This window comes from Mauremys reevesii, linkage group 10 (assembly GCF_016161935.1).
Source record: "Mauremys reevesii isolate NIE-2019 linkage group 10, ASM1616193v1, whole genome shotgun sequence".
In the NCBI taxonomy this organism is placed as follows: Eukaryota; Metazoa; Chordata; order Testudines; family Geoemydidae; genus Mauremys; species Mauremys reevesii.
This window is the reverse complement of record NC_052632.1, coordinates 42024257-42040583: the sequence shown is the minus strand read 5'-3', so window position 1 is coordinate 42040583 and position 16327 is coordinate 42024257. Positions and strand designations below refer to the sequence as shown.

Genomic DNA, 16327 nt, shown 5'->3' with positions numbered 1-16327 from the left:
TGATCATGTGATATGTTTAATTCATTCCAGAATTAACTAGTTGTGAAATCTACCATGAAGTAAACTACATTTTAAAGCATTTTGAAAGCCCCTCTCAAAAAGGAGGTAGATTCTGTTGGAGGGCTTGCTGAAACAGATAATCTGTTCTAAGAGGATGAGTAACAGTGCAATTTGTTTGTATTTGATTACTAATTGTAACCAACGTTTGTTCGCTTGGCATGAAGGGAGCTGTGAAAAGCATGCAACCATGTTTATCATACCTCACTTAATAGCCTTGCGTAGTGTTATGCAAAGGGTGAGGCTTTGGGGAATAAAAAAGAATTACCAGTTTAAAAGTTTCCAGGAAAGCTTGGTTCATGATGGTGAGTGAACCTCTAGAATCTTTTTTTATAAGCTCTCCCCTTTACTCCCCCATGTAACAAACTGCTTTGGGATTGTTATTCTTTAGGGTTTTGATGTTGCTCAATAAGTATTTAAAAGTGGTTAAATTAAGGCTTGTAGGTTGGGACATATTGAGCACATGTCGTTTTGCAGAGACTTCTTAGGTATATATGTTTAATGTTAAGAAAATTGTTCTAATTCACTTAATACACTAAAATTTAGAGCATCACCTGTTTGTTTTCTTGCAAAGCAGTTTTCTATAATTTTTTTTCTTGTACACTGTCAATGGTGTAGAAATATACTATGCGATTTATGGTACTGAGCTCCGGTGAAGTGGGTGGATCTTGCTAGGAAGAAAGGATAGTGTATGATGTCGTCTCCTCCTTCCTTTCAGTGTAAGATTTTACTCCAGCCTTGAGCAGCTGACAAGACTGCAGCTATTTAACCGACTATGCTGCTGAGGGCTGACTTGCCTTTCAGGTTTTTTTGGTGATACTGTTTCATGAAATAATTTGCCTTCTTATTTCAATCTACAGCGCAAACTGGAGAGAGCAGAAAGTGATAAGTGAGACTGGGACAAAAATGCATGTTTATTTCACAGTTAATTGAGAGCTGCCTTCAATGGTAATGTGCAGATGTTGAAATCTGTATGAACAGCTGAAGGATTTAAAAAAAAGCTGTATTGTGCTGTAGCCGAGTTGGTGCATGTTGTGGAAGTAGGAAGTGGCATAACAGAGAGACAGAACTTGGAACTGGCATTTGCGAAGAAATTGAAAAGAAAAGTTTTATACACAAAATTGCTGCTGGGGTTGCTGATCTTGCTCTTTTTTGTGGTGAAAGTTATCAGTATCTGAGAGTCCACAAGGAAAATATATCAGCAACTTCATTGATGGGAGTGGAGCTAATTTCACTGCATGGTGAAAACTGGGAAATGATCAGAACAGAGACAGAAGAGTTGGAGGGTACTGTAAGAGTATAAATTTGTTTAACTGATGATTTTGATTACTATACATATGTTAAAGAAATAGGAAAGTAGCACTCAGAGAATATGATACAAGAAAAGTGTTTTGGAGAGCTAGCTATTTTGTAAGCTAGATGCGCAGAAAGTCGTGTTAACGTCAGTATTGCCAGCCCCAAATCTTCAAAAAACCTGAGTCAGGCTCCAAAAAATTACAATTGACTTAAAAATAATGTTTTTGTTTTTTTTTAAATTACATTTTGGGTTGCATTTATTTGCCTTGTGGTTTTCTAGCCTTTAGGGGTACACATTTTCATGCTTTTCTCCACATCCATGGGGGCTAGAAACATAGTTTAAAAATGAAAGCTGAGATTTTCATGTATTCACATAACTCCAAGAAGGCGGGGGTTTAAAAATAGCACCAATTATTGAAAGACGAAATAAAATCATGAGTTGGGAGCACTGAAATATTTTATTTAATTCTAGTATTGATTGTAACAGATACAGTTTAGAGAACTTTATCATTAGGTTTGAAAATGTACCCTTTTCGCTATGGATTACAATTGAGAAAGATCTGTAATATCAGGGTAAATAAGAGCACCCATTATACGGTGAAATTGTTTGATCTTGTCCAAGCAGTACCAAATTCCACTGGTTAATTTGTTTGTTAGTTATATCAAAGATCATAGTTAAAGGATTTGAAATTAATAAGAGATCACTTGACCTGATTTCTTAAATCTCAGTAACCTTTTGTGGAGTAAATTTTGTGTAGCAGTTTTGTATGTATTGTTTCACCATTTGTAGTGTTGTTTGATTATTTGTGTTAATAATTATTGCTATAGTCCTTTACGGACAATACAAGAAATCCAATAGTTTGTTCATTTGTTTATATAAAATAGATTGAATTATTCTAAGAAGGTGGCCAGCATACTGAGAATCAGGCTAATGAAATGTAAATAGTAGAATTTTTGGAACTCGGAGTAAAATTGTAGAAAAGACTATCTCTCTTTGATGGAGAAGTTAAAAGAAAAATCTATTTCCAGGCTATAGTGTGTGAAAATAGATATCTAGAAAGCAATTCTTACCCGTTTTAGCTGCCTTTTTTGATAGTGTTTTTTCATAAAACGATGAAATGATTATACATACCTGGCATATGTATCAATAGAATGCATTTTTATGAAGAACATCATAAAATATTGTCCCCATAAAAACTATAATATTCATTTTACTATCATTTATTTTAAATGACGCTTAAAAATTAGAGATTCACTGTGTTCAGGCTAATACAGTACAAGAGTACTCTACTGTATCCTTCCACATGCCAGTCAATACATATGACTAGCCAGATTTGTCTGACTCGACATGAATGCCTTCGGGGCTGAATTAGCGTGCGTAGGGTGTGTGGTTGTGGCTTCATTCCCTTTCTCTTTGTTCCTTGAAGTTCTTGAGCTCTGCAGGGTTAGAGGTACCTTATCGCTAAAGTCCTGTAAAGCTCCTGAGCTCTAAACATAAGAGGTTCCCTTTCCCCATCTATTGTAGAGTTCCTGAGATGCTCCCTTCCCTCCTGAGTTGAGCACCAGCAGTGTTCATAGGCAGTGCTCTGCCACAGTATTTACCTAGTATGTTAATTCTTAATACACTAGGGGCTTGTCTTCACTTAAAATACTGCAGCAGCTCCACTGTAGCACTTCAGTTGAAAACATTACCTACACTGAGGCAGGGGATTCTCCTGTTGACATAGGTATTCTACCTCCCCAAGAGGGGGTAGGTAGGTTGATGGGAGAAGTCTCCTTTTGACCTAGTACTCTCTAGGCCCAGGGGTTAGGTCATTTTAAACATGTTCTTTGAATAGGAATGGACTGCGGAATCAGGCCCAAATAGATTTGTCAAGGGTTGTTGTACTGCCAGGAGGGTCAAGTGAAGATCCTTTAAAAAGATTCTTAAAAACACAATAGAAAACATTCATTTTTATAAAGATCCTTCACTCTGACTATAGTTGAGGGGTACTGTTATCAAAAAGCAGATTCTACTTTAGTTACCAGCAGCTGTTCAATTAGTCAGAAAGGACTGAAATTCACGTTGCAGGAATAAACAAAATTAAAATTCCATTGTCATTACTTCATTGAAAAACAATATGTGGCACCAACTGTGTAGTACAAAAATATAATGTTGAATGTGTAAGATTTATTTTAAACACTTTACTTTTTCAGGCAATAAGTAGTATGGATTTGTGTGTAGTCCATGATTCTGAAGTAAAATGACAGTAGAAATTTATTTGATAAGATAATAGGGAAATATTCTTTTAGACTACTAATTTTACCACTGAGACAGAAACATTTCTGAAGTGTGATTACGGAAACCTTTAAATGGGAGATATTTTCTGGAACTACTGTAGCTTCCTTCACAATGCATTCTTCCTTTCAGTCTGTGTGCACGCTTTTATCAGACTTACTTTGTCCTGCCCTGGAGGTGATGATAAAGGAAAGGTGTGTATATATAGTTGTCTTTAACTTTAAAATAAGTATCTCCACTCTCCACCCATGGCTGGGATCTCTCTTCCCACTTTTGAAGTCATCTGCAGGAGAGGTTCATACGGAGGACACTGTCTTATTTCATTCTTTGAGGTTCACAGGTTTATGCAAGGAGTTTTTCCTCCATAATTTTTTTTATCTTCTGTGGAACTGAACATCCATATCAGACATTGGGATAAACCTTCATTACAAGTATATATCACCTAAACTACATTAAAAGAACATTAAGCTGGTAAAGTCAAGCACTCAAAAGTTAGAAAACATCAAAATTAAGGTGGCCATGCAACTTAATTCAGCCCCCTTGTACGTATATATTATAAGTCTTGAATGACATGATCATATACAATTTTTTCCACAGGACCTCTGCCTCATTCAGTATACAAGATGGACAGTGTTCACTGAATGAGCAGCTATTCAATATTTTATGTTATCCTCATCATTCAGTGTTTGTGGTCCCATGCAGTATTCACTGCACACCATCCAAATCCTGCCTGCACTGAATACAGAATTGTTAATTTTCTTTGACTTTTGTATGGAGTTCTCATTGTAGCATCTTAGTTCATTACAAATGTTAATGATTTCATCATCTCTCCACCCCAGTAGGGCAAGGTGATAGTGTTATCATTTTACCTAAGGGAATGGAGGCACAGAGATTAAAACCAACATTGTTTCAAATTGGGCACCCAAAATTAGTTAACACTCTTGACATCTTGGGCCTGATTTTTCAGAGTACTTGGGATTTTACAACACTTACATGTGTTGGAGCAGAGCTCCCATTGATCTCTGTTGCATTTGTGAGTTCTCAGAACTTCTGAGGTCTGATTTGCATGTGTGTCTCAAGCTGATACCTAGAAAATGAGGAACACACAGTGGCCTCCTGTGCACATTTTGGTTTGTGACTTGCCCAGCATCACACAAGAACTCTGGCAGAGGCAAGGATAGAAACCAGTAATCTGGGATGGCATTCAAACTGCCCTGATCACAAAACCAGCCTTTCTCTTCCTGCAATCCGCTGCCTCATTCATCACACACCTTCAAACTTTGAGTTTGAGTCAGAGGTCCTACAGATAAGTGTCATTCACTACACAATCCTGTTTCGTTCCCCGAGCACCATCCATCCTGTGCACTTTTTGAAGCAGAGAAAAAAAGTTTGTGATCATCTGATTAAAGATTGTACCACAATGTATATGCTCAAGGAGTCTGAATTAAGATTGCACAGCCAATCCAAAAATCCTCCATTTTTTTTTCTTTTTTTTTTTTTTTTTTAGCGTGAGAGTGTGTAATACTTTGACTTCCCCTCAGTGGGGGGAAAATAGTGAGAGTTGACTTTTTTCTTCTACTTCCTCATACACTTTTTCCAATGGACAAAAGTATGAGAGGAAGTGAAACAGTCGGGCTTTTTCCATTTTGCTTTTTTTTTAAAAAAAAATACATGCATCTTCTCTACCTCCCCCTGTGGAAACTTTTATCAAAATACAAATATGGTTAAAAAACTGAACAAAATCAAAATATTTGTGCAAACATTTTCACATATTAAAAAGACCAGTTTTGTACATCTCTACTTGAGACCAGTTGGAACAGGCCAAGACAGAGAGTGGTCTGCCTCTCTTGGGGCAGGAAAAAAGGCTTCTTACAGTCAAGCCCATGGCTTCTCACTGGGAGGCTATAGAAACTTTTAATGACAGTTTTCAGGGGGTGATTCCATCACGCTTTGCTACCTTCCTTGCTGATCAGCCAGTGTTAGGAACTCAGGATTTTTTTGAGCTCCTTTCACGCTCAGGGCAGACAGTGTGTTCTTTAGAACTCTTGAGCCCTACTCCTGTGACCCTACTCTCATCAGCGCTCTCTCTCCAGATTGGGTGAGCTTCGGTAAGGGTGAGGGGGCTGTGCTGCTGGGCAGCTTTATAGACTTCAGCATTCTGCCTGTTCAGGGTGACATGGGCGCCGACTTATATGGGCTCTTGGGACTTTAGCCCCAGGAATATTTACAGTCAGGGGCTCTGCTCCACCAATAGTTGGAGCTAGGTTTCGCCCCTTTTAAATCCCAGCCGCGGCTGGGAGTCAGAGGGCTCTGGGCTGCCTGCAAGCGCGGGGAGCCCAGAGCCCTTTAAATCCCAGCCGTGGCCAGGAATGAGAGGCTCTGGGCTGCCTGCAAGCGCGGGGAGCCCAGAGCCCTTTAAATCCCAGCCGCGGCTGGGAAGCAGAGGGCTCTGGGCTGCCCGGAACCGCGGGGAGCCCAGAGCCTTTTAAATCCCAGCCGCGGTCGGGAATCAGAGGCTCTGCATTGCCTGCAAGCGCGGGGAGCCCAGAGCCCTTTGAATCCCAGCCGGGGAGGCGGCTGGAATTTAAAGGGCTCAGGGCTCCCCGCAGCTGCCAGCAGCCCAGAGCCCTTTGAATCCCAGCCCCTGGCCGCTGATTGCCCCCTCCCCAGACCCTTGCCCCAACTGCCCCCCAGGACGCCCACCCCCTATCTAAGCACCACTGGTCCTTGACCCCTGATTACCCCTTCCTGAGACCCCTGCCCCTAACTGCCCCTTGGGACCCCAGCCCCTATCTAAGCCTCCCTTCTCCTTGTCCCCAACTGCCCCCTCCTAAGACCCCACCCAACTTCCCCCCAGAACCCCTCTACCTGTCCCCTGATAAACCTCCTGGACTCCCATGCCTATCCAATTGCTGCCTGTCCCCTGACTGCCCCTCCGAACCTCTGCCCCATCCAACCCCCCCTGCTCCTTGTCCCTTGACTGTCCCCCGGAACCCCCTACCCCTTCTCCAACCCCCAAACCGCTTACTGTGCCACTCAGACTAGCGTGTCTGGCTCCGTGCAGCTCCAGACAGTTGCTGCCATGCTCCCCCATGGAGCCCACAGCCCTCTCCCACCCCCAGCACCTGCCTTCCAGATTTGAACACCTCAAAATTCAGGAGTGCTCAAGCTCGGTTTGGGCAGCTTTTACTTCATTTCTCCCAAATCAGTTTCCCCTGCAAGGTGCCAACTGAAGGTGTTGGAGAACAGAGAGATCGGGTGGCCTCCTAATGCCTGGAAAAGAGACAAAGGCCAGAGGAGGGAGTGTCAGTGCCTGTGCGGATTTCTGGGAAGTGCACGGTGTGGAAGGGGATGCTGTGATGCTTTGGAACAACTCCATACAAAGCCAGTCAGGACTCTGGGGGAGCCTCCTCTCTCGAAGCATACTGTCTCCAGGGCAAGAAGCTTACACCTTCCTGGGTCTGACCTCGGAGCATTCAGCATGCCCTTCCACACCATGCACTTTCCACAGCGAGTCTGCCCAGGCGGATCCTGGGGCAACCAGAGGGCCCTGCACCCCAACTCCGCAGTCAGATGTGATTCTCAGCCAGACAGTAAAACAGAAGGTTTATTAGATGATGGGAACACAGTTTAAACAGAGCTTGTAGGTACAGAAAACAGAACCCCTCTGTCAGGTCCATCTTGGGGGGTGGGGAGCCCAGAACCAAGTTCTGGGTCTCTCCCCATTTCCCCAGCCAGCTCCAAACTGACACCCCCTCCTCTGGCCTCTGTGTCTCTTCCGGACAAGGAGGCCACCTGATCTCTTTGTCCCCAACACCTTCAGTTGGCATCTTGCAGGGGAAACTGAGGCACCCACACAGTATTCAGAGAAAATATTAAGGACATTCCCACTTCATCACAACAGGTGCAACAAAATATAATACTGTATATTGAAGTAGGCAAGTGCTGCTTCTGACTTTCCACTTTTAATTGACCCTTGTAATCTTGTGGCACTGATGCGTTGTAGCTTCATTTTATATCGGCTTACAGGGCGGGAGCGGGGGGGGGGGCACCACCATTTTGGGCCCCACCAAAAATTATACAAACCTGCCGCCTATGCAGGGTGAGGGGGGCTAAAGAAATGATTTGAAGATCTATACTGGAACACTACAGCACTCAGCAGTGGGAAACTCATTGGTCCAGATGAATGCTTTGTTGTAGAAACCTGATTGATTTACATGTAGGGAAAATCTCTTCTCTCCTCTCAGTCCCTTCCTATAGGCAAAGTTGGTGTAGATGCTACTGCTGTTACAAGTGATGTTACTAGCTGTGCTGTGAAACAGTCTAAAAAGTCAACTCTTTTGGGGGATGATATTATGACCTTTAAATTATGCCCACAAGTTTTTATGTATTTCTGCACTATTTGCAGGGTAAGAACATAAGAAAGGCCGTACCGGGTCAGACCAAAGGTTCATCTAGCCCAGTATCTGTCTACCGACAGTGGCCAATGCCAGGTGCCCCAGAGGGAGTGAACCTAACAGGCAATGATCAAGTGATCTCTCTCCTGCCATCCATCTCCATCCTCTGACGAACAGAGGCTAGGGACACCATTCTTACCCATCCTGGCTAATAGCCATTTATGGACTTAGCCACCATGAATTTATCCAGTCCCCTTTTAAACATTGTTATAGTCCTAGCCTTCACAACCTCCTCAGGTAAGGAGTTCCACAAGTTGACTGTGCGCTGCGTGAAGAAGAACTTCCTTTTATTTGTTTTAAACCTGCTGCCTATTAATTTCATTTGGTGACCCCTAGTTCTTGTATTATGGGAATAAGTAAATAACTTTTCCTTATCCACTTTCTCAACATCACTCATGATTTTATATACCTCTATCATGTCCCCCCTTAGTCTTCTCTTTTCCAAGCTGAAGAGTCCTCTTTAATCTTTCCTCGTATGGGACCCTGTAGCAGGGTGCTGGTGCACAAGCACCTAATTAGCCCCTGCTCAGCTAGCCTCAATCAGGGGAAATAGATTGGGGCTGGGGAGAAGGCTGGTGCCTGGCCTCAGGAACTGGCTACACCTGTGGGCCCGCTCAGAGGAGAGCTATAAAGGCTGGCTGGCAGCCAGTGCAAAGGGGGGAATTGGCCAGGGAAGGGGTAGTCTCCAGAGAGAAGGGAGAACCCCTGTAAAGAGGAGACCAAAGCCTTGTAAACTTTGTATATAGTGTTGCTGGTGGTGGGTACTAGATATAAATAAAAACCACGGGTGCTGCAAAAGAGAAGCCTGAAGGTGCTTTATTAAAGGAGCCCAGAGCAGCGGGAAGGCAGGCCAGGAAAGGACCCGGTTACAGACCCTCTCTAAACCCCTAATCATTTTAATTGCCCTTTTCTGAACCTTTTCTAGTGCTAGAATATCTTTTTTGAGGTGAGGAGACCACATCTGTACACAGTATTCGAGATGTGGGCGTACTATGGATTTATATAAGGGCAATAATATATTCTCAGTCTTATTCTCTATCCCCTTTTTAATGATTCCTAACATCCTGTTTGCTTTTTTGACCGCCTCTGCACACTGCGTGGACATCTTCAGAGAGCTATCCACGATGACGCCAAGATCTTTTTCTTGACTCGTTGTAGCTAAATTCGCCCCCATCATGTTGTATGTATAGTTGGGGTTATTTTTTCCAATGTGCATTACTTTACATTTATCCACATTAAATTTCATTTGCCATTTTGTTGCCCAATCACTTAGTTTTGTGAGATCTTTTTGAAGTTCTTCACAATCTGCTTTGGTCTTAACTATCTTGAGCAGTTTAGTATCATCTGCAAACTTTGCCACCTCACTGTTTACCCCTTTCTCCAGATCATTTATGAATAAATTGATTAGGATTGGTCCGAGGACTGACCCTTGGGGAACACCACTAGTTACCCCTCTCCATTCTGAGAATTTACCATTAATTCCTACCCTTTGTTCCCTGTCTTTTAACCAGTTCTCAATCCATGAAAGGACCTTCCCTTTTATCCCATGACAGCTTAATTTATGTAAGAGCCTTTGGTGAGGGAGCTTGTCAAAGGCTTTCTGGAAATCTAAGTACACTATGTCCACCGGATCCCCCTTGTCCACATGTTTGTTGACCCCTTCAAAGAACTCTTAATAGATTAGTAAGACACGGTTTCCCTTTACAGAAACCATGTTGACTATTGCTCAACAGTTTGTTTTTCTGTGTGTCTGACAATTTTATTCTTTACTATTGTTTCAACTAATTTGCCCGGTACCGACGTTAGACTTACTGGTCTGTAATTGCCGGGATCACCCCTAGAGCCCTTTTTAAATATTGCCGTTACATTAGCTAACTTCCAGTCATTGGGTACCGAAGCCGATTTAAAGGACAGGTTACAAACCTTGGTTAATAGTTCCGCAACTTCACATTTGAGTTCTTTCAGAACTCTTGGGTGAATGCCATCTGGTCCCGGTGACTTGTTAATGTTGATTTTATCAATTAATTCCAAAACCTCTTCTAGTGACACTTCAATCTGTGACAGTTCCTCAGATTTGTCACCTACAAAAGCCAGCTCAGGTTTGGGAATCTCCCTAACATCCTCAGCCGTGAAGACTGAAGCAAAGAATCCATTTAGTTTCTCCGCAATGACTTTATCGTCTTTAAGCGCTCCTTTTGTATTTTGATCATCAAGGGGCCCCACTGGTTGTTTAGCAGGCTTCCTGCTTCTGATGTACTTAAACATTTTGTTATTACCTTTGGAGTTTTTGGCTAGCCGTTCCTCAAACTCCTCTTTGGCTTTTCTTATTACACTCTTGCACTTAAGTTGGCAGTGTTTGTGCTCCTTTCTATTTGCCTCACTAGGATTTGACTTCCACTTTTTAAAGGAAGTCTTTTTATCTCTCACTGCTTCTTTTACATGGTTGTTAAGCCACAGTGGCTCTTTTTTAGTTCTTTTACTGTTTTTCTTAATTTGGGGTATACATTGAAGTTGGGCCTCTATTATGGTGTCTTTAAAAAGGGCCCATGCAACTTGCAGGGATTTCACTTTAGTCACTGTACCTTTTAACTTTTGTCTAACTAACCCCCTCATTTTTGTATAGTTCCCCTTTTGAAATTAAATGCCACAGTGTTGGGCAGTTGAGGTGTTCTTCCCACCACAGGGATGTTGAATGCTATTGTATTATGGTCACTATTTCCAAGTGGTCCTGCTATAATTACCTCTTGGACCAGCTCCTGCGCTCCACTCAGGATTAAATCGAGAGTTGCCTCTCCCCTTGTGAGTTCCCGTACCAGCTGCTCCATGAAGCAGTCATTTAAAGTATCGAGAAATTTTATCTCTGCATTTCGTCCTGAAGTGAAATGTTCCCAGTCAATATGGGGATAATTGAAATCCCCCACTATTATTGGGTTTTTAATTTTGATAGCCTCTCTAATTTCCCTTAGCATTTCATCATCACTATTACTGTCCTGGTCAGGTGGTCGATAATAGATCCCTAATGTTATATTTTTGCTAGAGCATGACATTTCTATCCATAGAGACTCTATGGAACGTGTGGATTCGCTTAAGATTTTTACTTCATTTGAATCTACACTTTCTTTCACATATAGTGCCACTCCTCCCCCTGCACGACCTGTTCTGTCCTTCCGATATATTTTGTACCCCGGAATGATTGTGTCCCATTGGTTGCTCTCAGTCCACCAGGTTTCTGTGATGCCTATTATATCTATATCCTCCTTTATCACGAGGCACTCTAGTTCACCCATCTTATTATTTAGACTTCTGGCATTTGTGTACAAGCACTTTAAAAACTTGTCCCTGTTTATTAGCCTGCCTTTTTCTGATGTGCCAGATTCTTTTTTACGTGACTGTTTATCATCTGATCCGGCCCTTACATTATCCTCTTCCATCCTCTGCTCCTGACTATAACCTGGAGATTCTCTGTCATCAGACTCTCCCCTAAGAGAAGTCTGTGTCCGATCCACACGCTCCTCTGCAGCAGTCGGCTTTCCCCCATCTCCTAGTTTAAAAACTGCTCTACAACCTTTTTAATGTTTAGTGCCAGCAGTCTGGTTCCACTTTGGTTTAGGTGGAGCCCATCTCTCCTGTATAGGCTCCTCCCATCCCAGAAGTTTCCCCAGTTCCTAATGAACGTGAACCCCTCCTCTCTACACCATCGTCTCATCCACGCATTGAGACTCTGAAGCTCTGCCTGCCTACCTGGCCCTGCGCGTGGAACTGGGAGCATTTCTGAGAATGCCACCATAGAGGTCCTGGATTTCAGTCTCTTCCCTAGCAGCCTAAATTTGGCTTCCAGGACATCTCTCCTACCCTTCCCTATGTCATTGGTACCTACATGTACCACGACCACCGGCTCCTCCCCAGCACTACACATAAGTCTATCTAGATGCCTCAAGAGATCCGCAACCTTCGCACCAGGCAGGCAAGTCACCATACGGTTCTCCCGGTCATCACAGACCCAGCTATCTACATTTCTAATAATCGAATCTCCCATTACTAACACCTGCCTTTTCCTAGAAACTGGAGTTCCCTCCCCCGGAGAGGCAACCTCAGTGCGAGGGGCAACCCCAGCACCATCTGGAAGGAGGGTCCCAACTACGGGAAGGTTTCCCTCTGCTCCCATCGACTGCTCTACTTCCCTGGGCCGTTCTTCCTCCTCAACAGCACAGGAGCTGTCTGAGCGGAGGTGGGACAATTCTACAGTGTCCCGGAAAGACTCATCAACATACCTCTCTGCCTCTCTTAGCTCCTCCAGTTCTGCCACCCTGGCCTCCAAAGTCCGTACATGGTCTCTGAGGGCCAGGAGCTCCTTGCACCGACTGCACACATACGCCACCCGCCCACAGGGCAGGTAATCATACATGCTACACTCAGTGCAATAAACTGGATAGGCCCCACTCTGCTGCTGGGCTTCTGCCTGCATTATCTCCTAGTTAGTGGAAGGGTGGTTTACAGAAAGGAGTTTTGGAATGTGGTTCGGTTTACAGGTTTTAGGGGGGGGCCACAGGAAAGGGGTTACGGCCGGCGAGGGACTCCCACTCCCTTCCCACTCCCCTTCCAAACTCCCTGTTAGCAGCCCCTGGTCGCTTGTGCGCGGCTTTATAAAGCCCTGGCCTGAGTGAATGCCCCGCCCACTGATTAAGGCTCAGCCAATTACCAGAGGCTTCGAGCTTTCAAACCTGCCTCCAACTGCCAGCCAGAGCACACGGTCCCCCAAACAACCAAACAGACTGGCAAACACAAGCTCAGCACACAGCAAGTAACCCCCAAACACAAACAAACACACACTACAGACAGTCACTTACCCCACAGATGCTGTATTAGCTCCTTCTTCACCTGGAGAACTCCCTTGCGAAACTCCCTGTTAGCCAACTCCCTGTTAGGGTTTTGGATTCTGTGTGATATCTCAATGGTTAGAATCAATACCATATCTCATTTATGCCACGCCCTACTTCACTCCCAAAGTTGTGTTTGAAAGCAGTGAAATGGGTGTTTTGAAATAAAACCAAATACAAGTCCAACATGAATTAGCTGGAGTAGTATTTTAAAGTATTGAAAAAGAGATGTGATTAAAAATATATAGATATTATATATAAGTTAAGCGAGTAATGTGTATACTAGACTGAAATCCCACAAAGCGGGAGAGATAGCTCAGTGGTTTGCACATTGGCCTGCTAAATCCAGGGTTGTGAGTTCAGCCCTTGAGGGGGGCCATTTAGGTAACTGGGATAAAAATCTGTCTGGGGATTGGTCCTGCTTTGAGTAGGGGGTTGGACTAGATGATCTCCTGAGGTCCCCTCCAACCCTGATATTCTATTGTATGATTGGAAACAAAAATCTCACTGAAAGTAAGCATAAACAGACCCCATTGAGGGTTCTGCTGACATAAATTGAGTGACACACACATTTAAACACTTTTCTATGGTTTGAGCCCTGCAGTGGAATTTCAGCGTTAGTACATTCTGTTGAGGGTGCATAATTCTATATGTTCTTAGGGTTCCAAAGTGATTAATGTGTTACTCTTGCTGTTATATTCTTAAAGGTCAAATATTTTAGTCATTTGTTTGTATCATCAATGAAACTATTGTGTTCATATGGAGCATTTTATCAAGAGACAATGCTGAAGTCTTCAAGAGGAATTAATATGGCAAAAATGTATTTGCTTATATTAGCATACATTGTGTTAGATGTGGAATACAGAAAATACCATATTGTTGTCCTTCCATATACCCCCAATAATTAATTATTTTTAAAAGGACCAATCCTGCCTCTATGCAAGGGGATGGACTGGATGAACTCTTGAGATCCCTTTGTTTCTGTTATTTTACATAGGCAGTTTTTCTGGTTGCATTTTCACAGCAGGACATTGGATTTTATGTGCATTGTTTTAATTGATGTTAATAATAGTAATTCTTCTTTGAGTGCTGGTTCCTATGTGTATTCCATTATGGTGTATACATGTGCCCAGAGCTGGAGAATTTTGAAAGCAGTGTCCTGTGGTCTGCACATGTGTGCTGGTTCACCTCGTACCTCTGACTGAGGAGATAAAAGGTGAGGTAGACCGATCACATTTCTAGTTTTCTCACTGCCACATAGTCCAGGTAGGAACCTTCAGTGTCCAAAGTGTTGGCTTTATTCCTTTATCTGTGAACATATATTTAGGTCTGTTTAAATAGTTTGTAAAAGTTTTTGAGTTCAAACGTTTTTTCTAAGAGTTTTTTTAGTACTATTTGTGATCTTTCTTGGTCAGCGACTACAACTGGTGCTGCCTGTACTGCCTCAGGGATTCCCACATGTTGCAAGGAACAATATCTGCTATTTGTTCCCTAGTAGTACCCAGGAAGGGTGGGAACTTCACCTTAGGAAGCACCTAATTGAATAGGCCTTGAGGCCACAGTCAGACCTGGGCTGGGAGACTCCCCTGACTCAGCAAGGATTGCACCTTCTGCTATGAGGACCAACTCAGGACCAAGAGAACGTACCCCCACAGATCCCTCGGCAGGGTTTTGTCTGAAGAGCAAGAAACATGCTCATAAGCATGAGACTAAATCTTCCTCCAAATCCACTTTGTAGAATATGGATTCAACCTCTGTCTAAACTGAGCAAGTCTCTAAGTCTCAGACTTAGTATGTTCTAAGTCTCAGCGGGGTGATAAAAAAGCTCACAAGTCTAGGGCTCCACCAGCACCAGATGTCAGTTTGCCGGCACATGTGCTTCTAGTTCATCCCAAACACAAACCCTGGGATCTGCCACCACCACCAAAGACTGATCACTGAGGGTATCCGTTATCCCCAGTACCGTCTTTGTCTTTAGTGGCTGTGGCACAGATTCTCTACTGAGCGTTGGGTAGACAGAATCCCTCTCACTTCAGGAAGAGCCAAGACATATGCTCCACCCGAGGACATCTTCGCTGTCCCAGATCTGGAGTTCTTACTCCACTGGGTCCCTCCCTCCACCAGGAGAGCCAACCTTTGGGAGGAGTTGGTCTCCCATTCTATCTTAGGGCTATGACTTCCCTCCAGTGGCATCGTCGATGTCACTGCTGGATCCAGAATCAGTTTTCTCCTTATTGGGAGATTCTGAACTGCCCAATGAAGCATTACTCCCTCCTCCAAAACGTACCTTCCTGGTCAGAAGGCCTGGACCAGCTTAGGACCAACCTACACCTTAGTACTTTGGAACTGTTGGTACCCCATGCCACGGGGACCTCCACAACCACCTTTCAATCCATTCTGTTGGCCATATTGGTGGCCATGGGACCAGTTCCATCCTCAAAGTTGGTCCAGTCTGCTAGGGAGTTGCCCATTCCCTTGCCTTTGAGAGAGTAACTGGAACTGCTCCTTGATCCAACTGAGGAGGAATACACGCTGGATCCAGTGGTTTCATTAGAACTAATGAGACTGCCATCTTTGTCTCCAGATAAGGCAGTGACTCCAGTATGTCCACCCATGCCCCTCTGCCATGACAATAAGCAATTCTAAGAATGTCTTCGCAGAATTGCAGGGGAACTGCAGATTCCTCTTGAAGAGATTCAGGATCCTCATCACAAGCTCCTGGACGTGCTTCAGTAGAATGGCGCTCTTTGTTAATGAAGCCATCCTGAAGCCAGCTAGAGCAGTCTGGCATACCCCAGCTTACCTGTGCCTCTACCCATAAGAGGGGAGAGAATTGGTACTATATCCTAGCCAAAGGGGTGGGATTTCTGTTTTCTCACCCTGTCCCTAACTCTTTAGTGGTCCGGGCTGTCACAGAGCGATCTAGCCAACAATACTCCCTATCTACCCTGACTGATGATGGCAGGTGTCTCGATTTATTGGGAAGGGAAGGTCTTTCCTTTGTCTAGTTTCCAGTTCAGAATAGCCAACTATGTATGACTTGCTGAACTATTTAAAATTCATGGTGGGCTCCAACCACTTTCAATATAGAGTATTCCCTTTTGGCACTGCTACCATGCCCCAAGTCTTTATCCAGGTGTTCTCTGTAGTAGCAGCCTATATCAGACGCCATGGTTTCATCATTTTCCCCTACATTGGTGATTGTCTCCTTGTCATCAGGTCATGCCAAGAGGCCTATGCATTGACTTTGACAATGGTGCAACTCCTCTCTTTTTTGGGGATCAGCTTAAATGCTGAAAAATCCATCCTTATCTCGACACAGGCTTTAAACTTCGTTGGGGAGTCCTTAAATTCAATCATGG

The 16327-nt window shown here is 43.7% G+C and overlaps 1 protein-coding gene across 1 annotated transcript in view; it reads left to right on the top strand.

Annotated features, from left to right (window-relative positions):
• The window catches only part of MYO9A (myosin IXA), a 467296-nt gene that overhangs the window by 83891 nt on the left and 367078 nt on the right, over positions 1-16327 (top strand). The gene's annotated exons all lie outside the window — the stretch shown is intronic.